The 22,547-nt window shown below is 34.3% G+C and overlaps 1 pseudogene; it reads left to right on the top strand.

Moving 5' to 3' along the window:
* Positions 1 to 17,428: 17,428 nt before the first annotated feature.
* Positions 17,429 to 19,728, top strand: LOC104224307 (uncharacterized; annotated as a pseudogene).
* Positions 19,729 to 22,547: the final 2,819 nt, after the last annotated feature.

The raw sequence follows: 22,547 nt of genomic DNA, 5'->3' as shown, positions 1-22,547 counted from the left end.
TCTTATATGTTTCAATCTAAATATGTATTACAATATGCAGATGGCAGGCAAGGGTCAAGGTAACAATGATCCTACCAGTTCTCGGGGTTAAGAAAAGGATAGGAATGGAAAGAGGAGGGTAGATCCTGGGGATAATACTACTCCCTCATTTCTACCCTCTTCATAGATGCTTATGTATTATCCTCCACCGCACGACTATACTGAGCTGCCACAGCATCACGAGGCCTACACCTTCATCCAGACACTGGGTCTTCCATCACAGGACCATAGGATTATATGTCCGACATACAGTCAAGTTGCCTCACATCCACTCGAGTCACAGCTATCAGTATCACAGCCACATGGATCGCATCCAGCTATGTCGTAGTCAGAGGGATCACAACCATCTTCATCATCGACTTCATCCATTTTAGAACTTTGCCTGCGAGACCATTGCTCTAATCCCCCATCTACACCGTCTACGCATGCCTCTGATACACACACTGAGGATGATGATCCAGAGGTAGTGTATGATGATCCCTATGGCAGCATCATCATAGTCCCTGTGGGTAACGAGTAAGAGTTATTTGTTATTTTTGTATTTATTGTTTTATAATATTTCTACTAATATTTTCATGTGTTTTTATTGTTAAATTACAGATTTAGGTCGGGTAAGAAGACTATGAAGATAATCACCAATGCGATCAAAAACCTTTATGATGGCCCTTATGCGACTTGGAGTGATTTTCTATACTCGCTGAATGAACAAATTTTCAATCAGTTTAAGGTATAAATATTCTTTTAAGCAGTTTAATAATTTATATTTATGATGTTTCTATCTAATATTTAACTTTTAAAATGTAGAGCAAGTGTGTATGGGAAGACCGCTATAGCGAGGAAGTAGCTGCAAATTTTTATCACAAAGCCCGCAAGAGATTGGCGGATCATTTCTCGGATTTGTTAAGGCAATGGCAAACCGAGGATTTTTTAAATAGGAGCGAACAAGGAAAGAAAGCTCGCTCATCCAAAAAGGGAGTCTCCTTGCACACTGGGGTGCTATCAGCATCGGGACAATAAAAAGAAGATTTGTAATTGCTTAAATTATTTTACTTTTCGAAGTATATCAATTCTATTTATTAATTAAATTAATTTATTTTAAGGAAAAGAAGTATGAGCGTTCAATGAATCATGATGAGCTATTCAAGGAGACGTATATTTTAAAGAAGAAGAAAGAGGGGGATGCAGATAGGTGGGTCGAGCACCGAGTAGAGACTGCATATGTAAGTTTTTAATTTTCTTTAAGTGTTATCATTTACTTTTATAAGAATTTTTAAATACTAATTTAATTTAAAATAACTTAGGGTTACTACCATAGTAACGTGGAGGAATTCATTCTAGTCAGCCAACTGGTGCATCAAGCTAGCCAACCCAACCTTCGGACGATGATACTGAAAAAATATAGTTGGAGGTTGTTGGTGGTCCAAAACGGGGGAAGGTATACGGGCTTCATGAGAAAAAAATTCATTGCTATAGGTGTAGAATGCAAGGAATAGGGACTTCCTCACAGGGTGAGGCACTTAATAGGGAGAACCTCTCGACTATGCAGGAGACAGTGACAAGGCTTACATCCGAGCTAGAAGCGGCCAAGGAAAGAGAAAGGCTTAGAGATGCTCAATTCCTTGGTATGCAGGCTCAGATCATAACTCTCCTTTGTACTGGAGCTTTTCGTTGTCCCAGTCTCGTGAGTCATCGCCAGAGGCTCAACCTCCACGTGATAGTTCCTCCCGTCCTCCCCGTGATCGTTCCTCCCATCCTCCCTGTGATCGTTCTTCCCGTCCTCCACAAGATCGTTCCCTATACCGTCTTGTAGATGAAAGTTCATCAGATGGTGATGATATTATAGAAAATACCCCTTGACCAATACTTTGATATACTTTGAACTAGACTAATAGAACTAGTTTTGAATAAGATTGAACAATTTTGAACTTGTTGTAATTACTTAATTTTTGCTTGATTTTGGATTGTGATGTTTAGTTGAACTTTGTTAGTTTTAAAGCATTAACTAGATGTTTGGTTGGATTTGTGGTGAATTAGGGATTGTATGTGATGAATTGGGGGTATTGGTATGCTGTTTTTATTTGGCAGGTAGTGTAATTACCAAAGCAGGTATTTTCTGCCAAAATTAATCCCAGAAAACCGACCAACCTTGGTCGGTAACTAATAAAAAAAATTGCAAAAATACTGACCAATGTTGGTCGGTTAATGCACATTGAATTTCCAGAAATTCAATATTACCGACCAACTTTGGTCGGTAAGTTGGCTGCCCTGTCCAGATTACCGACCAACATTGGTCGGTATTTATAAATTTTAATTATTTATAAAAAATATAAATTTTTCAATACCGACCAAAGTTGGTCGGTAAGCAAAATTAATAAATTTAATACACCAACCAATATTGTTCGGTTAAATTATACTATTAAAATAACATTCCGACCATTATTGATCGGTAAGTCAATTAAATTGTCAGATGGTCATGTAGAGCATACTGACCAATGTTCGTCAGTAATTTCCGACTACCTTTAGTCGGTATGTTCTTCCGACCTTCAAAATATCGACCATATGTAAATGATTGCATTTTGGACAGTTATAATTCATTACCGGTTGATTTTGGTCGGTTTTTTCTATGATTTTTCCCGAAGTTTTAGTTGTGAATTCCAATTAGAGATTTATGAGTTCGATTTCTAAGATATTATAATTTCATTTAAATCATTTTTTATTAAAATTTGTCCTCACCTGGTTGGCAATCAACATCTTTTTTAGTTGATAGCCATATTCAATTTTGCTAGTGAGGACAGTTTTTCTTGTTATGTATTTTGCACAATTTGCATTTTCATAAGTGACATTTCCTTATTAAGAAATCTTTAACACTACTACACCATTGAGCTTTACAGCCAATTATTTTAGAAGAAAGACTAAATCATCTCTTATTGAATGCTCTTTTCAGTTTCCAATATGATGTAAGTATATTTTTTGTTAGCTAAATTATTTTTAGTTTACATTTACAATTTCTATTCTTGCCAATTGAAGCTATCGTTAGTATTTGATGAAAGCCAGCTCTAAAAATTATTACTTTTTTCATAAACAATTCATCAACATCTATTATATAATTTAGAATGAGTTATACGATCCCCTACTAAAATTGCTAGCTACTACTAAATCACTTGTTATTGTTGATGACTATATCTTTCCTTTTTAATCTAATATTTGTCAGCAATTCACTATATATTAACTTTTTCTTGAGCTCTTTGGGATCCATTTAGAAAGAAAAAAAATGGCTCCATCACAGTCAGCTATTTGCAGTAGTCTTAAAATCTCTCTTGTCTAAAATCTCACTTAGGACCCGTCTGGCCATGAATATTTGGATTTTATTTGGCAAACACATATTTGGTCATAGATTTTGCCTACAATTTCGCAAAATGTAGGCAAAATACCAAATCCCAAAACCAGCTCAATAGCTGGTTTTGGGCCAAAATATCACAATTATATTTTTTAATAATTGCCCCAAACTTTTGTATTTTATAAAGAATCCACCATTTATTATTTTGTAACAATGTTACTTCGTCCTCTCGGTCATCTGATAGTATATCATGTAGTTTATTATAAAAATGATAATTTTGTATCAAATTTATTTATGTTCAGGACTATGGTTTTGCGATAATATAATAAATGTTATTGATAATGGTATTATTGAGTATTTGTGATAGGTTTTAGAACTTGTGGGTATAAGTCATGTTTCATATTTTTTCCAAAATAAATTTGGAAAATATATTTTGAAAACTGATGTCCAACACATTTCATCTTCAAACCAAACTTCACTTAAATCAGATTTTTCAAAACAAATTTGGAAAACTATGGCCAAACGCTAGCTTAATATTGGGAGTTGACGACGTTAGGGATAATAAATGAATGGGGCATTTGCATCTATATCCAGTTTTTAGGTCACCATTTAACTTATACCTACTTTGCAAAAAAAAAAAAAATTACAAGCGTACCCACTTTTCGGGTAACTTCAGATATACGAGCGCAAAAATTTATGTCTGAAGTTTGAACTTCAAAATTTTTTGCCTGAAATGTAACATTATCAAAGCAAAACTTCAGATATTTTTGCCTGAAGTTTGGCCTGACTTGCAAAGGCAATCACGCAAACTTCAGTTCATAAGCAAGGGCAAACTTCAGTTCAGTTGTGTATATCTGAAGTTTGAAGTTCAAAATTTTTTGCCTGAAGTGTAGCCTTATCATAGCAAAACTTCAAATTATTTCTTCTTTAAGTTTGGCCTGACTTACAAAGGCAATCAGGCAAACATCAATTCATAGCAAGGGAAAACTTCAGTTTAATATGAGAGAAAGAAGATCAATTAATTAAATCTTTCGGAAGCAACAGAACTATGTATTCATATAAAACTCAGGTAATCGAACATATTTACTTGCAACACACAAAGAGAGCGGCATTACTTTTATAGCTCTGACAGTAGGCTACTTGAATGGTGCTTAGGCGAAGCAAACTTCAGACCCTCGTATCTGAAGTTCACTTGCATGTACAAACATCAGTTCACTTGCAGCAAGTGCAAAGATATGGAGGTGCATTTTTACTAAAAACCCTAAATTCGGATAGTGAAGATGACGGTTTTATTCTTGCATTTTGCCATGAACTAAGAGATACATTCAGCGTGAACTCTCAAGATCCTAAACTGGGGAAAAAAATAATGGGTTTGGTCAGATCCTAAATTGAACTGCTCTCAGCCTCATTAGAAAAGAAGAGGAGGAAGAAAGGAACGCATAGGTCAGGAGGAAGAAGAGGAGAAAGAAAGGAACGCATAGGTCAGGAGGAAGAAGAGGAAGCATTTGAAGTTGTTAAAATTAGGGTATAGGTTAAATAATTTTAAAAATATGGGTATAAGTTAAATGGGGGCGATCAACTAGGACGCCCCATGCAATTTTTATTAAATGAACGGTGAGAAGAATGGGTGAGGCCCACATTTGCTGCTGACCCACATTGCTATTGACCTAGGATAGTTATAAAGACTAAGGAATTGAAAATTCTTAGCTTTGGTTCAGAAAAGTCAAGAACGGCGCAATGCAACGGGAGGACAGTATTTGCCATTTGAATTGGCTCCATGGAAATCATATGTTAGGGAATTTTGAGCAACGTAGAAAGATTTGGGAATGGGAAGTTACACCAGCAAGTCTCTGTTCACAAACCAACGAGTAAGTCATGAGTTCGAGTCCGATAGAGATAAAAAAAAATCGCAACTCATCGTTATATTCTCTTCGAGATTGAGGCCATTGGAGGCCGTTTGGTTGGTGTTCGAGACGTTACAAGGTTGGGGAACTTCCGACTAGCAAGGTAAGTGAGACTTTAAGCTTTAATGCTTGCTTTTCGTAAACTCATTTTGAAAATATATTTTGTCTGTCTGGTCCATGTGTTGGGACGAGCGTGTGCTTGGCAAAATCGATGGTCGTTGACCACCCGCAAATATATATTATTTTGTAAAAAAAAACTAAAATTATTTAATAAGTGATTTGTGATGTGGTGTGGTGTGGCGTAGCCTCGTGCTATGCGTTGGGGTGTTAGAAATTATTTATGCATTGCCGTAATATATTTGGGGCATTGTGTATGATGTCGTGGTAGATTTGGGGCATTGTGCATGCTCCCGTAGATTTGTTGGTATGCTTGGTTAATTTCCTGCACTGCTATTAATGACAAGTCCTTAGTGTAGATTGTGTTGAGATATATATAGTATTGTTGTTAAAATGTTTGGACCTTATAGAGTAATTATATGGTGAAAGATTTTTGGGTATATTATTTCTGTGCTCGTTGTGTGTGTTTTTTTTCTAACACTTGTTCTAGAGATATCCAGATTGGTAGGTCGAGGATTCATATTTATGTATAACTCACTCCTTACCTGCATGTCCATGCAGTTGGGCGAGGCTAGTGGTTAACGAGTTCGCTGAGTGGATCCTATTGCTAAGGGCGAGGTTAGTGGCTAACGAGTTCGCTGACTTGATCCTAATATCCTACTGTTGAGGTGAGCCTGCCGCATTATTCGTGGAGCTAGCCCATTGTTTCAGCTCTACCTATCTTATGTCTATTATTTCTTTCGAGTTTGCATGCCCGTCACTTAAACTTTTATTACACTGTTAGATGCTCCATGGTCTTAGTATGAAATTTGGGTTAGAGATCTATTATTTGAGTGTTCTTTAGATTTATAAATAAATTATAATTTTAGTCGAATAATTATTTCCTATTTAGTAATATTTAATGCGTTTGGGCTAGTACTGTGTTTCTCTCAATATTTATATAACAGGTTAAGAGTACATGAATTGGTTCGCCTTTAGTGTTAGCTAGGTGTCAGTCACGTCTAGGGAGTAGTTTGGGACGTGACAATAGGTCTATCACTACGTAATTATGTTCTCTTCTCTTTCAATGTAGCTCTACATCAACAATGGTGTTTACTATTTATTTCTTACCTTTTTGGACTAAGAGCAGTTTGAAGCAAACATGAATTCTCAAAAATATATAAACGTATATTGTTTAGTTTGTGAATTATGTGTCCTATCTGTTGTTTATTTCGTAAAAGGATTGGGAATTTGCCTGTTTGTTCCAGCCAGTAAACACACACACACACATATATATATATACATATATATATATACATATATATATATATATATATATATATATATATATATATATATATATATATATATCATTCAAAAATAGCTACAGTTTTAAAAGTAGTCGAAATTTAGCCACTTTTTATGTAAAGATAAATTTGAACGAAAACGCTATTCAAAATCCGAAAAATACTCCAGCATAATATACTGGAACTCCAGTATATTATGGTGGAAGTCTAGTATCTGGAACTCCAACATAATATACTGGAGTTCCAATATAATATACATGTCCAGCATAATATGCTGTAAGTTTATACACAGGTGCTCCAATTTCCAGTATATTATACTGGAACTTTCCGCGTGTTGGAATTCCATTATATATGCTGGAAGTTCATACACAGGTGCACCGATCTCCAGTATATTATGCTGGAACTTTTCGTGTTGCAGCAAAATAGTAACTATTTTTCAATGACTTTGCAAACACTGGCTATTTTTGAATGGTCAGTCCGAAAACTAGTTAGCTCGTGCTTATTTTTACTTAGAAATTTCTAAGTGATTTAAGTTCCTCTTCATCTACTAACAGGAATACGTAGTTTTCAATTGTAAGTCATTTAGGTATTGCCTTGGAAACTAAATTTCCTTTATATCTTTTGAACATGGTATTTTTTTAATCGTAATTTTTTGATGAGGTGAATTTTTACCTAATTATGGCTAAAATCTGGTACTAAAATATCGTAATTATGGCAATACAATATTCTGGCTTTTTTATAACAGCGATTATACAATATTGTTTAGACAAGAGGGGTTGCTCTGATGGTAAGCAACCCCCACTTCCAATCGAGAGGTTGTGAGTTCGAGTCTCCCCAAGAGCAAGGTGGGAAGTTCTTGGAGGGAAGGATGTCGGGTTTCTATTTGGAAACAGTCTCTATGAAATTGTTGTCACTATGAACACAACAATAACAACAATAATGTAGTGTAATCTCACATAATGAGGTTTGAGGGAGGTAGCGTGTACGCAGATTAATATTAGAAGTCCATCCAAATTCGTAAGTAGGCGAAGTTTTTAATATTATAATTTATCCAATATGGGTATAAAAGTTGCTTAAAATTTATTTTAAGGTTATTTTGGTCCTTGACATTATATTTATGCTTTTATAATATATATAGTACATGAAGGTAGTATGTTAGCATTGTACCCAATTTGTCTTTCCATTATTTGCCCTTTCAATTGTCAGTGCTTCTTCATTAGCCAAAGGGCATTTTCGTAGATTCCATGTGAAATCAATTTTTGTTGCAAATCAAAAATAACGGCTACGTATTTTTTTTTATTTTTTTTATTTTTTATTTTTTGTGTTCAGATTGTTTATTATTATACGTTTAAAATGACAATAATATCTATTGTATCCTTCTGAAATTTTAAAGTTTGACTCAGTTCTTTAAACATATATACCAGCAACTCAGAATGGATTTTCACATATACACTAGGCATCACCCTAATTTCGATTTGTTTTTTTTTTTTAATTATCCGATTTGGAACTTACTAGCTCCACTAATCTAGATCAACACCGCATGCATGCATGCACGGGCTCATTAATTAAGAGAATTCTTTCTTAGATTCGAACTTGAAATCTCTGGTTAATAAGATTAGTCTTATATGCGTGCCTCTCCAAATAATACTCACTCCTTTCATTGTACACAATCATAAATAACGATTGCAATAAATAAATAAATAAATAAAGAACTAATTATAAGATGAATATATTAATTACTCCACTGATTACTGCATGCATGGCAAGTGCGCTATGAACAATTAATTTATTGGCCTTTTTTATTTCTCTGCATATGTTTCTTTTGTGAAGCATGATGGTTAATACAAAATGTTTAAAAAATGAATAAAACAATGATACGAAAATCCTATATTGTGCAATATTGTTAGTTAAGTCTTGGATATGTTTCTTTTTTCCGATGGCATCCGTCTCAGTTTGTGTTCTCCTTGACTATTCTATTGAGTACATGTTATCTTCCACTAACACAAATATCGGGTAGCTCTGTCCATCAAGCCTTTGACATATAGAATAAAACCACCTACAACTTTTTGTGTGTGTTGTGAATGTTCATTACTGGGAAGAGGCGGTGGAGGAGGATGAGCAACTTCTTTACGACCTACAAAGTTCCTTTCTGATACCTGGCTTGTCACGTCTGTAAAGGAGTTGGTGCCAGGATTTGATCTAGGAGGACGAACTGGACGCCATTGAAAAGATGGTAACAGAAGATGTTCTTCTTCGTGTCGAAGTAATCGTACTGCGTCACTTGTTTCCATGCTTATGAACATAGAAATTATCAAGATTATACAGCCAAAAGTAGCAAAAATGTTGTTATTACTTTGTGTTGTCATGTTGATTTGATTTGTTGGAAAATTAAGATGAAAATGGAGGAATAGGATTTTGATGAATTTTGGTAATGAAAATATAATGAAGCTTTAGTGCATTTATACCTCTTTTATAACGTGTTTTTACGACTTTGATTCTTTCACAAACCTCTATTTTCAATTTAGTGGTAGGGTATTGACTTGACCACTTGGCGTCATAATAAAGAATTTAGAAATTGAATTGAATTGAATTGAATAAGTCTTATTGTGTAAAAAAAAACAAAATATATTGAATTAGTCATATGAGAGAGAAGCGACTCAAATAAACAAAGTGAAAGCAATTTTACTTTGGTTTGAATATACAGCTCTCTTTTACAGACTCCGTTTTAAGAATAAACTTCTTTTTTGTCCATATATAATGAAAACACTAATCTATTATTTATTTGAAAACGACAATCTAAATTCCCAAAAAAAAAAATCTTTTTTTTTAAATTCAAACAGGTGTACTATATAGAACCATATCCTATCTTATAAATGGACAAACTATTGTGCCTCATGTGGTAATAATTTTTCTCTTTACTTTTGTTCCCAACACATAAGATTGGCTCAATTATGTCATTCCTTTTTCTCTACTTACTTTATGTGCGTGTTTTCTTGTGAGTACAATTTTATTTCTCCTTTAATTCTTCTCTTCTGATTATCTCAGTGATTCGAGGGTTGAAGCAGCATATTTTTCGAATGTAGGATGATACAGACCTCCTCGGGATGTATTTAATCTCCAGCTTCTTGAACTATTTGATTGTCAAGAAGTATCCATTCATATTTTGATATCTTTGTGAATATCCCAAGAGTTTATCGGATTTTTGAGATGCCACTTCAAGGGAATATGTATCCTTTTATATAGGTATGAGTTAGGGTTTAGGATAGAGTAATCTCAAAGCAACTCTAATAGACTCCTAGGATTTCAAGAGTCTTGTATATCTTAAATTTAAGGTTTAGTTTGATCCGTTAAAATTTCGATGTCTACAGTGTGATTATGTTCTAATTAACCACTAATGTATATGATGTAACAATTGTTGGGATTTTTTCTAAATGGTGTGAATAGAAAATGGAAGAGGCACCTCTTGGATTGCACCTCTTCATCTTATCCTTTCATTGCCTATAAATTTAGAGGCTTGCCTCATTTTTATATATAAAAAATTTAAAAACTTCTCTCCTTTTTTTTATATTGTTGCATTATTTTTCAAATAAACATTAGTGTCAAGTGTGATTTGCTCTGTATGTTGAGTTTGCCGAAGTTCTGTAATTTCGATTGCCAGTATTACAGAATAGTTTTTTCGTTCTATCCTGGGAAGAATTAATCCATAACTTTAAGCAACAATAAAGGGATTAAATTCCTTAAGGACAAATAAATAACGTGTGGGCTCGAAAATTATTTATGTTTTATTTTAGAACGGAGGGAGTAGTACTTATAGAAGAGGGAGTGAGAAATTGAAAACGACCTTTGAGAGCACTGATATGTTATCAGAAAAGTGATTACCATGAAGAGGTGCGTGACTTCGCGAAATCGGCTTTAAGCATGTCAAACAATTATCTAGTAAATTAAAGCAAAGTAATTTTTACTTTACGAAAGAAGGTATTACAACTTGGCAAGGAATACTTCTGCTTTGTCAAACCGTTTATTTGGATACTAAAATTTAAGTGATTTTCTACTCCAACTTTTTACTCGATTTGAAGAGTAAAAAACGTTATCGTTTTATTAATTCTAGTTGTGTCAAATATTACTCGGTTTGAAAATTAAAAACTTCACCTTTTACGAATTCTGACTTTGTCGTGACACAAGCAACAGTTCCTGCAGTTATTGCTTTTAGCTTATGCATGACAAAAGCCAATGTTAGACGTAATGTCTAAATGATATAGTTTTTGAACCCCACCAATCCTTAGTGGATATTGATATGATAGTCGGTGAATTCATTACTTGTTCAGTCATAGTGATGATTAGTGATGAAACTACGAATTAGAAAGTTGTTTAATTACTTGCCTTTCCAGAAATAATTTGCTCTTTCTTGAACATTTATAATGTTTAGCTCTTTTATAAAAGGGTGTCACCTGGAAGGTTGTGACTTTTAATGAAGATGTGTTTGTATGTTTTGTATAAACATGACCGTTCATGAACAAATGTATTAATACGTTGGTCCTATAATGAGGTGAATCAACCGATGAATATGACCAAAGTCCATTGCAAGTTGGATTTGTTTCATGAATGAAGGTGCTATAGTTTGCATATCATATAGACGTATGAATAAAATAGCATACAAATGCATTAAAATGGCAGAGTGATTGCGAAATGTGTTATATATTAGAAGGTTGTAGTCCTAAATGATGCCAATCATTCCAGCTATTGTCTACATTAAGTGTAGTCAATAATCTAATATGCAATAGAAAGTCGAGATGTATTAGTCTATGACATAAGGAAGTTCGCATTGAACTGTCATGACAATAAAATGAGTTTTTGGATATTAGAAATATATTTATGACTATACATTAACTATAATAAGTATCATTGGGTTATTGGGGGGGGTATAGTGATGTAAGTTAGATCACCGGGTCAACCTAAACTAAATCCACAAGTGGATATATCAGTGGAGGAACAGTATCTTGAAAATCGTCCAAACAAACGTGCATTGCCGTTCTACAATGGAGGCTGAGTTTATAGCCCTAGGCAAGTGAAAAGGTTGAATGGCTCCGAAATTTCTTCAAGAAATTATATCTTAGCCCGAAATATTGGTACCTATATGCATACATCGCGATGGTCAAGCGTCAACGGGAAGGGCTGGGAGCATTATGTATAACAAAAAATCTTTTCAAAAAATGACGAAGATATAAAACCGTTAGGCAACTACTCTCTAGGGGAATTATCATAATTGACTATGTGAAGTCAAGTGATAATGTGTCGGATCCATTTACAAAGGCCTAACTAGAGCGATAATTAGAAGATCATCAAGGACATTTACAAAAGGCCTAACTAGAGAGGTAATTGAAAGATCATCAAGGAGAATGAGACTTTGGCCGAAGACAAGTCATTATGACGGTAACTCTACCTAGAAGACTGGAGATCCTAAGATCTAGGTTCAAGGAGCTCAAACAAAGTCATTAATGACGGTTCAATATTGTCAAACAAAATTTTTTTTGGTCCATTCTCGTGAATGTAACACCCCACACATTCAGATTAGGTATGAATGAGTCAAAGGAGTAGTAAGGTTATATTTTGGACATATGAAGTCCTATCGGGATGATTATGGGTGAAAATAGTTGTTTAAAAATCAAGATGGAAAATGATGTGCATAAGATTTGACAAAATCGACGAAGTTTGCAGAAGGTCCATGTTCCATCAAGCTTTAGTGAAAGTATGTAAGGAATTTAGAAAAACTTAAAGCATGACAGTTGTAGGCCTTTGAAATAGCTTTCCAAGGATCTATTGTGGAGCCCAAACGGAGCTCTGTGCAAAAGGTTATACCCATTTTACAGAAAGGTATGCAACCACCGCGGTCCTGCCGCATTTTTACCGCGGCCGCGGTGGCGAGGTAGTGTCTCAGCGATTTACCGCGGTTACAACCAAGACGTGGTGGACGACTTGGAAAGTTATTTTTTTAGCCCTATTTCGTCCCCTACATCCCCAAAACATAAAAAACTTGCTCTACAAAGGAAAACTCTCAAAAACCTAACTCCTTAAGGGCCCCTCCACCACCCAAGGTAAGTTCTAATGGTGATTCTAAGTTAATTTTAATTTCCCAACATCTTATTAACATGGGTAAACCCTCCATATCATTAGATATTCGATTGCACCATCATTGATGAGAGAAGAAACCCTAGAACTCGAATTCAAGGAGGTTGAACTTCAAAAAGGTAATATCTTCACCCTCTAGTTGATTCTATCATTGAATTAATGATTATAGACTCTATTTCATGAGATATGAGTTGATGTGTTTGAAAGAAAAGCATGAACGGTGATTGGTTTGGGTTGTTGATTGGTTATTATTGGTTATAAGTGTTGATTACCTTATGGGTGATAAAGAATAATGTTGTTTATAACCATTTGAGACTTTAGAATTTATCTAAGAGCAAGAGAATGGGTTATTGGATGTAGAAACACCATTAATAAGGGCTATGAAGCTTTATGCCACCGAGTGTTTGATAAAATGCCTAAGTGACCAAAACATGAGTATTATTGCTAATATGGAATTCCTTTGACTTGTATTGATATAGATTAAAGTTGAAAGGGTTGGTGAATGTTGTATTACACTCAAGAGCAGGAAGTTAAGGTATGTGAGGCTAACTCTCTATGTTTGGGAATTTCAATGATTCTCCCTACACTACGTTTCTTTTATATCGTTACTAATTGCCTCAAAAATATAGTTAAGCCTAGTTCCTTGAATAGTTGTAGAACTTCTATTCTCTAGCTTCATAACTCGCTCATGACTTTCATTCTGAACGTTGTGAGCTCAGTGCGTATTCAATATAGACTTGAGTTTGATGCCCCCGAGTCTTAGTATAGATTACTCAGTATGTCATATACAGTTGAAATTTCAGTATTCATAATCAGTTCAAGAACACATGTCTCAAACTAGTCCCATTCAGCGTTCCAGTATTATGTAACCCAATATGATCCACTATTCCAGTATCATGTAACTCAATGTGATTCAGTATTTCACTATCATGTATTGCAGTATGATTCTCAATTTCTGATTTTAAATTCCTGAATGTTGAACACTTGTATTTGAGCCTGAGGCCGTAGTTTATGCTTTATGCATGTTTGGGCCTGAGGCCGTAGTTTATGCTTAATGCATTTTTGGGCCTGAGGCCGTAGTTATGTATACGTATACTTGGGTCTGAGGCTGTAGCTTGTGCACATATGTATTGGGCCCGAGGCTGTAGCTTATTCAGATAAACAGGTTGTTCATCATTCAGAAGAGGGAGTATTCATATTCTTTCTTTCTTTGTTCAGTTTAGTTATCAGTTATCAGTTCAGTTATCAGTTATCATTTTAGTTTCAGTTTCAATAGTTATCATTTCAGTTATCAATTATCAATTCTCAGTTATCAGTTTAGTTTCAGTTTCAGCATTTATAATTCTTTCTTTCAGTTGCTTTGCATACCAGTGCAATTCAAATATACTGACGTCCATTTTGCTCGGGGCCTGCATCTCACGATGTAGGTAATGATTTTACATGTTCATGATTCAGAGCGCTAGGATTCTCGTACCAGCTATTTGGTGATCCTCAGTTCTTTTGGGGCATTATCATTACTACAGTCTTCAGTATTTTCAGACAGTCAATGTTTTCAGTACTTCATTAGAGGCTTCATAGACTAGAGTAACAGTTAGACAGAGTCGCAGGCTTTTCACATTAAGCTATGTTGGCTACAAATATATTTCAGAAATGTAATAGTATTTCCGCACTTTAATTTATATCATTCAGACTTTCAATATATCAGCATGTGTTAGTTTATCTTCCGCATTCAGTATATTATGATATCACATGTTGATTCATCCAGCCAGCTGGTTCGCTCGGTCACATGTAGTCAGGCAACGAGTGTCGTGTTACGTCCAGGCCCATGTTCGGGGCGTGAAGAGACAATGTTCAGTACCAACGATAAAACGTTAAGGCTTTTTAATGGTTTTTAAGTTTGATACAGGGTATATCAAATAGTTTATATACGAGATAATGCGTTTAGGAATCACCTATATATGTGTTAAGTGTTAGCTGCTTCAAGAAGAGTTTTGTAAGGCCAATTTTCTATGCACTTATGAAATTACGCGGTGTTCATGGCTGAAACGAACACAACAATGAGAACCAAAGATGGTTAAGGGTTGATTGTGTGACTTATGGCTATCTAGGTATACACCAAAGTTCGACGGTTCAAAGATATCAAATCTACCGACTGACCGAGTATATCCAACATAAATTCACTATGGAAAGTTCAAAGGGAAACCTACTTATCCATATGCGATTAATCATTACACTACAAAAAAAATAGCATTTAGCGACGGATTTTAGCGACAAACTTAGTTACGTCGCTGATTAGCGACGAATTGGCTACGAAATAATAGTTTCATTGCAAAAAAGCCAAAAAAATATTTAGTATATAATATAGCGACGAAATCGAAAAATCATCGCTAAATATTGGCGCCCTCAATTTAGCTACGAATTTAACGACAAAACCTAAGCGACAAAATTTATTTACCTACAGCGATGGAATTAGCAACGAAATTTCCGTCGCTATGCTTAATTCCTTTATCAAAAAAATTTTAAGCTCCTTGCTATGGAAATTTCCGTCGATAATGTTATATCCAGTGAAAAATAATATCATTATTAGCGACGAAAATTAAGCGGTAGCCAAATCCGTTGCTTAATACCACTTACTTATTTACCCTAGGGCACAAAATTGGTAAAAGCTCGGTCTCTTCTTCTTCTAACAGGGTAGAACGCTGGGAGCAAATATAGGCGGCTGGGAGCAAAATCAATGGAAAACACACTTTAGGGCAAGAACAAGAGCAAAAATTAGTAGCCAACGTGAATCTAATGTGTGTAGATGGCTTTAATTTGTTTCTTCTTTTGTTTCTTATGAATCAGTAGCTTGATGGCGGTGCTAATGACTACGAATACTATGTTCATTACACTGAATGTGAGTGAACATTTTCAAATTAATTGTTTTCTTCTTACTTTATTTGCATCAATTTGGAGCAGCTAGGGCTTGGAGCTTTATCAAATTTTAATTGTAAAAGGGGGCTTTTTTTTGTATGTAAAGTTCTTTTCTTTCATGGTTGGACTTATGTTTCTGGTTTAATTGTCAAGATACGATCTTTTTTACGTGACTAATTAGGTTTTCACTATATTTGTGTTTGCTTCTTTTACAAGTTTTATTGACTCTTTATGTGCTTGTCTTGGTGAAGAGATTATGTGTTATTAGCAAAATTGGGTTTTAATTTGACTTAAAATGGATATAGAATAGTATCTATCAAGTCTTAACTTTGGTTGTGATAAGCAATTTTTCATTTTTTCTCCTTGATGAAATCTCTCAAAGTGCAAGATCCTTTTATTACTCAATCTCCTTTGTTTGTAAGAAGGTTTGGAGTATGTAATTTTTGTTCTTCCCTCTTCACCTTACTAGGGTTTTAGTTTGTTTTATATAATTTGAAGTTGAATTTGAGAAAGTTTGTGGATTAGTTTTTACTGTATCTGCTATTCTACTGCGATTTGATCTTGTGAGTTTTTTTTCTTATTTTAGTTGAATAATTGCCATTTATGGCTAACTGTAGTTCCTGCACTTCCTTTTTCTCCATATCAGCAAGCATGTTCTAGCAACATTGTTGACATGTAAAATAATGTGTCACTTTCCTTTAAGTTATTCAAATAAATTTTGCCTTGTAGAATCAGTTGATCATCTTTGGTAGATATTTACATCTATTTGGCTTCGAATTTCATCATTATTTGGTATATGAGAACTTTTTTTCTGCATATGAAAAATTAGTATTTCACTGATCTCCCTGTAGCCTTGGTATGATTGAGAAGATGGTGGCATTCTTGTGTTTACTAAACAGGAGTTTTTGATGTCTTTTTTATATATATTTGTTTGCCTAAAATAATTGGTATATATATATATATATATATGATTATCCTGTTTTGTTTCTATATTAAATAGGAATATGAATAATTTAGAGCGTGCTTGGATGTACGAGAGGTTGGATGGCCGAGGGGGTATTAATTCTAATTTTGTAACTGGCGTGGATAGCTTTCTCCTATTTGCACGTTCTTAGCGAAACCCATCTGGAAACTTCAAACTTTTCACCCAATCGAATAAGATATCTCTTGCTTCATTGTCTATTGTATATGCAGCTTTGGGATATTTTCCACTAGTATCCTTTGCCAACTGAGGTCTATCGTAATAGGTTAGCATATCCAGACGTGCTTTCGGATTGTCTTTGGTTTTGTCTTTAACATTAAGAACTGTGTTAAATATATTATCAAAGACATTCTTTTCAATATACATGACGTCAAGATTATGCTGAATCATGTTAGAACTCCAATAATGTAAATCCCAAAAGATGCTTCGCTTTTTCCATCCACAAGATTTACATATTCTCGAATTAACTACTTGAGCATCTTTCTATGTTACTTTCCTTAGCCCTAACTCACTAATCTGGTTCAAAATTTCCTCTCCCGTTCTAAGTGTTGATCGTAGCCTTTTGACAGTATGACCTTTAAGAAAGTTTTTACGATCTTTCCTAAATAGATGATGTTGGTCAAGGAACATTCTATGACTATCAAACCAAGTTATTTTGGAAAGTTCCTTTAAACCAAGTGTTCGATTTCCACTCAGCGAAATCGCATGAGTGGAAAGATCCTAAATGGATGAGTGGGACCAACTTTGGAAAGATCCCAAGTGTGTTGAAAAGTTAGAAATAAATGCAAAGAATCTTCGTGGCGGTAGGAGTGGAGTCTCCACCGGGACTCACACAGGCGGCTCTGTCTCCATTGGGGAGTATCGCAAGAGACCTGTAAGTATATCGCAACTTCGGAAGATTCATTTGATTGAACTCATGTAGATATGTTTATCATACTGATTATTATTGTTTTTTGGAACTCATATAGATATGTCACGAATTACAAGTTTAGGGGATTTGATTGACTTACAAACAATATAGTTATTATTGTTTTCTGGAATTCATTTGATTGAACTCATAAAGATATGTTTATCATACTAAAAGCCATGTGTCTATACAAGTTATATGAAAAGCATGACTGCATAAAGGGAGCAGCCTTAACTTGTCTTGTTCTACTATAGCCAGGTTTGCGAAGTTTGTACAGATATTGGTGAGATTTGTAATGTTAGTGATTTTTCTTTGTTTCTTGTGCTCGTGCCAGTGGATCTAGGAAATAAAGCAAAGAAATGTTCTCTTTTGCACTTGTATTAAACAAGACAGCTCACATCACCAGCAAATTTGAATCGTTAAATGAAAAGAAAAAGATCCTCAAGGACTTAGTATATGTTTGACGATTTAGCCTAATACATCTATACCAGGATTCTCTATTCATTATTATTATGCTCACATTCTGGAAAAACAATACTTTGCAACTCCAGAAGAGAGCTAAATCTGAGTCATAAAACTTCATAGTACTGCAAATTGGAATACAAAGGAGCGGAATATAATATATTAGCAGAAAGCAAAACAAATATTTTACATCAGTCATATCTTATTTTAACACACCAGTAGCAGAAACACAAAAACATCCACACATAGTCAGCTTCACAGTCATATCTTGTTTGTTAAAGTCCTAAAGTTCATAGCCAGGGAACTTAGACTCAGATGGTTCAGCAAGATGGTTCTATCATGGAGAAAGCAAGCAAATGCTTTTGCCTTGTACAAGTACTCCTCTTTACTGTTAGCCTGTATAGTGAAAGAAAGAAAGGCATTGCCTCTTTACCTGTTAGCCTTGTACAAGTACTCCTCTTTTGGGAAAAAATTATTTGTCTTTTACTTTTTGAACATGGAGAGTGTTATAAACATTAAAATCTGACATCTTTTTGATTGGTGTTGTGCCTTGTAATATGCAGGGTTTCAGAATTGAGATAGGTGGTTTAAGATAGTATTCTATTGTATAGATTAAGACTAAATAATGCACATTTGTAGTGTTTTGTGTCTCTCTTTCATCTTTTTTTGTGCCTTTGTGATATTGGAATTAGTAGTGACAATCTATGCCCTTTCTGTAAGAATGCTTCTGAAACAAGTGAAACATATATTCTTGGTTTGTAGTAACACCAGGCTGTTTTGGTCTCAGTTGGTTCTTGATCCTTCTATTAGTATCAATGCACATTTGTAGTGTTCTGTGCCTCTCTTTCATCTTTTTTTTTGTGCCTTTGTGATATTTATATAGAGTTCCATCAGTGTTACCTTGTGACACTTTTTTATGCTTTTAGTTATAGATGTGACAAAACTTCTGGTTCTATAGTAATATTTTAATGTTTTTAAAAATAATTTTTTTTTGTATAGGCTGTTGAAAAGGGTCGAGATCCAATATCAAGTGAGTTACATTTGTACCTTCATACACATGGGCATGATGGAAAATCTTTTCTTGATGAGAAAGCTTGAATCGTGCATGTAAGTCCAATATTGTATAATCTTATTTACTACAATGTAAAAAGAGTATAAAAATTATCCTCTCTCTTGGTTAATTAAATGCTCAATATTCTTGATAGGAAAGGTATCAGGAAATATTACAGGGAAAAACACAAACTCAATCTGATATTGATCAATGGAAAGCGTGTTACGAAGCCACGGGAAGGGAAAAGAAGAGAAGAGTATATGGTCTTGGATCTCAAGCAAAATGCTACTATGGACCGAATCATCATGGCTCTTCTAGATCAGATGCTTCATCATCAATACCACCTTCGGGTGCTCAATCAGGATCGAACCTCGATGAGTTAGTGACGCGTTTAATTCCTGCACTAACAAAGCACATAGTTCCTGTGCTAACTGATCATATGCTTCCAGTATTGACTGAGCGGGTGCGTGAAATGATTTCATCACCCTCACTGACTTCTACTAACCACCCATCAGATCTGGTACCAAAAGTTCATACTCCTACTACTACTGCTACTGTTCATGGGGTTTGTCCATCGGTTTCACATGATGATCTTAACCCCTAAGTCTCGTATTTGGAAGCTTTTTGTTTTGAACTTAATTGTTGGTGTTATGGATAATTCGCACCTTTTTGGTTTGAACTTTATTATTGGTGTTAGGGATAATTCGAACTTAATTGTATTAGCTATATGCATTTTGATATCATTTTGATAATTCGAACAATGGCCATTTTGATAATTTGTATGAATTTTAGTTATTATTAAGGATATCTAATAAATATTGCGACGGATTGCGACGGCTATTTTTTGTAACAAAAACAAATATATGAAATAACATTACAATAGATTGCAACAGACGATTTTGGTCGCCCAATGCAAAGCTGAAATGAGTCTCAACATATTGGCGACGGATTAGCGACCGACTTTCTGTCGCAAATGTATGCTAGCGACGAAATGCATTGTGAATTTAGCGGCACAATTTTCTAATATAGCGACAAATTCTGTCGCTAACGCTAGCAACGGACAGTGTTCATCGCTGGAACGTCGCTAATTTAACGACGGATTCCATTTTCCGTCGCAAAGAGCTTAGCAACGAGCAAATCAGCAACACCTGGTAATCCATCGCTAATTCTGCTTAGCAACGGATTTGGGTCGTCACTAAGTGCTGTTTTTTTTGTAGTGTTACTTGTGAATCACACAATTTTTATGCATGTTTTTCAAATATGGTCATTCCTCATTCATGTGGGGGATTGTTGGGGTTTTTTCTAAAAGGTGTGAATGGAAGAAGAGGCACCTCTTGGATTGCACCTCTTCATCTTACCCTTTCATTGTCTATAAATTTAGAAGTTTGGCCTCATTTTTTAGATATAAAAAATCTGAAAAGTTCTCCTCTCTTTTCTATGTTGTTTCATTATTTTTCAAATAAAATAAGTGTCAAGTGTGATTTGCTCCGTTCGTTGAGTCGCCGAAGTTCTGTAATTTCGATTGTCAGTATTACGTAATAGTTTTTTTGTTCTATCATGGGAGGAAGTAATCCATAACCTTGGGCAACAATGAGGGGATTAAATTCCTTAAGGACACACAACTTGTATGTTCAAAAATTATTTATGTTTTATTTTATTAAACTAACATTTCTTTAGTTCTCTGATTTTCTGATTTCGAACACAGATTACCAACAACAATTACCTTATGCCACTTGAAATTATAAGAAAATATTCATCACAAACTAAAATCTTGGAGGAGGTATGGAAATAAATGAACCATTTATTGCCCGTTGTGAGAAATAAATATTCCCCACAAACATCAGTTTTTTTGTAAACTGAATTTGCCTAACCATCAGTCCGCACGATACAGGGAAAGCAATCATGAACTAAGTTTAACCGCACGAACCGGAAAATCACATCAAATCAATTTAAAAAGACAAATAGATTTGGTTTGCCATTAAGTAAAAAAAATCCGAACCAACCGACATATATACATATATATATATATATATACACACACACACATATATATATATACACACACACACACACACACACATATATATATATATATATAAGACTTTTTATTGAATTTTCTTTAAAAAAATATCTAGAAATATTTGCGATTCTCTTATGGATGTAATATTTAGTTAAATATGAAGTGCTCCATATTTATTAACTTTAAATAATGGGTTGTATCATGTATGATCACTTTCTTATCAAGTGTTAGTGAAATACGCCAATATCTTTGTTTTTCATATTCATATGTCAAGATCTATTAAATTCTTATATCTTTTTCGAATGTGAAATGGTATTTCAATAATTTAAAATTAAATAGAACATACCATTATATTTGTTTATATTTATTTTTATGTTTAATTATTAAATTCATTAACCTTGAAAGTGTACATCAACGTAAAATTATTATCAGACGACTAAAAAATAATTATCATGTGTTACTAAGAAAATTCTTCCATAAGAATATTTTTAATGGATCATATATTTGTCAATTTTTTTAATTGTTACTAAACATATATTAACGTATAAAAATTTTAACAAGGTAAGATTGAAATAATATTCATATAACAAAAAAAAACCTGAAAAATCCGACAAAACCGAATCAATCCAAATCGATATAGTTGGTTTGGTTTGATTTTGATAAAAATCGAACCAACCCGATCCATATACACCCCTATAGGCCTATATACACCGACAAAAACACGGCAAAGCAACAAAAAAAAACTTTTATACACCATCACAGCACTTGATGATAAAGTATATGTAACTTTTTTTATATAATAAATGGGAATTAGTAACATGAAAATAAGATAAGTAAACTTTTTTGTTGAGGAAAGATAAGTAATTTGTTACTATAACATCTTAAGCATAAGAATTACACTTATATTCTCGATATATATATACACATTAAATCCCATAAATAGTAACACATCTCAGTTAACGTTGATAATATAATTGGTGCTTAACTGTTAGACTTATTTCCTATTTAAAAACACTCCAACTTCAAACTCATGCTTTAATTTCATACCCCTCGACTTTACTAGGAGAAGGAGGAGGAGGAGGAGCAATCGTTTTCTTGCCGGCAAAGTTTATTTTGCCGACCATGCTTGGCGTTACGCCGCCGTCTGGCCTTTTGTTGGTGGCAGGATTGGGTGACGGCGGCGACACTGAACGCCATTGCAGTGATGGTAACAACAACATATGTACATTTCTCTTCCAAATTTGCCCTCCTCTTTCTTGATCATCAAGAAGAATTCTAGTGGCTTCATATCTTGTGATGCTTGAAACAATAACTACTATTGCTAAAAGAATTCTAGGGCTTCTTTGAGGTCTCATATTGATTTTGCAACAAGCAATAACCAATCAAGAACTATAAATTAAGTT

The sequence above is a fragment of the Nicotiana sylvestris genome, chromosome 2, assembly GCF_000393655.2.
Source record: "Nicotiana sylvestris chromosome 2, ASM39365v2, whole genome shotgun sequence".
NCBI classification, from domain to species: domain Eukaryota; kingdom Viridiplantae; phylum Streptophyta; class Magnoliopsida; order Solanales; family Solanaceae; genus Nicotiana; species Nicotiana sylvestris.
Note: the sequence above shows the minus strand (reverse complement) of the source record. Positions and strands in the feature narration are given on the sequence as shown.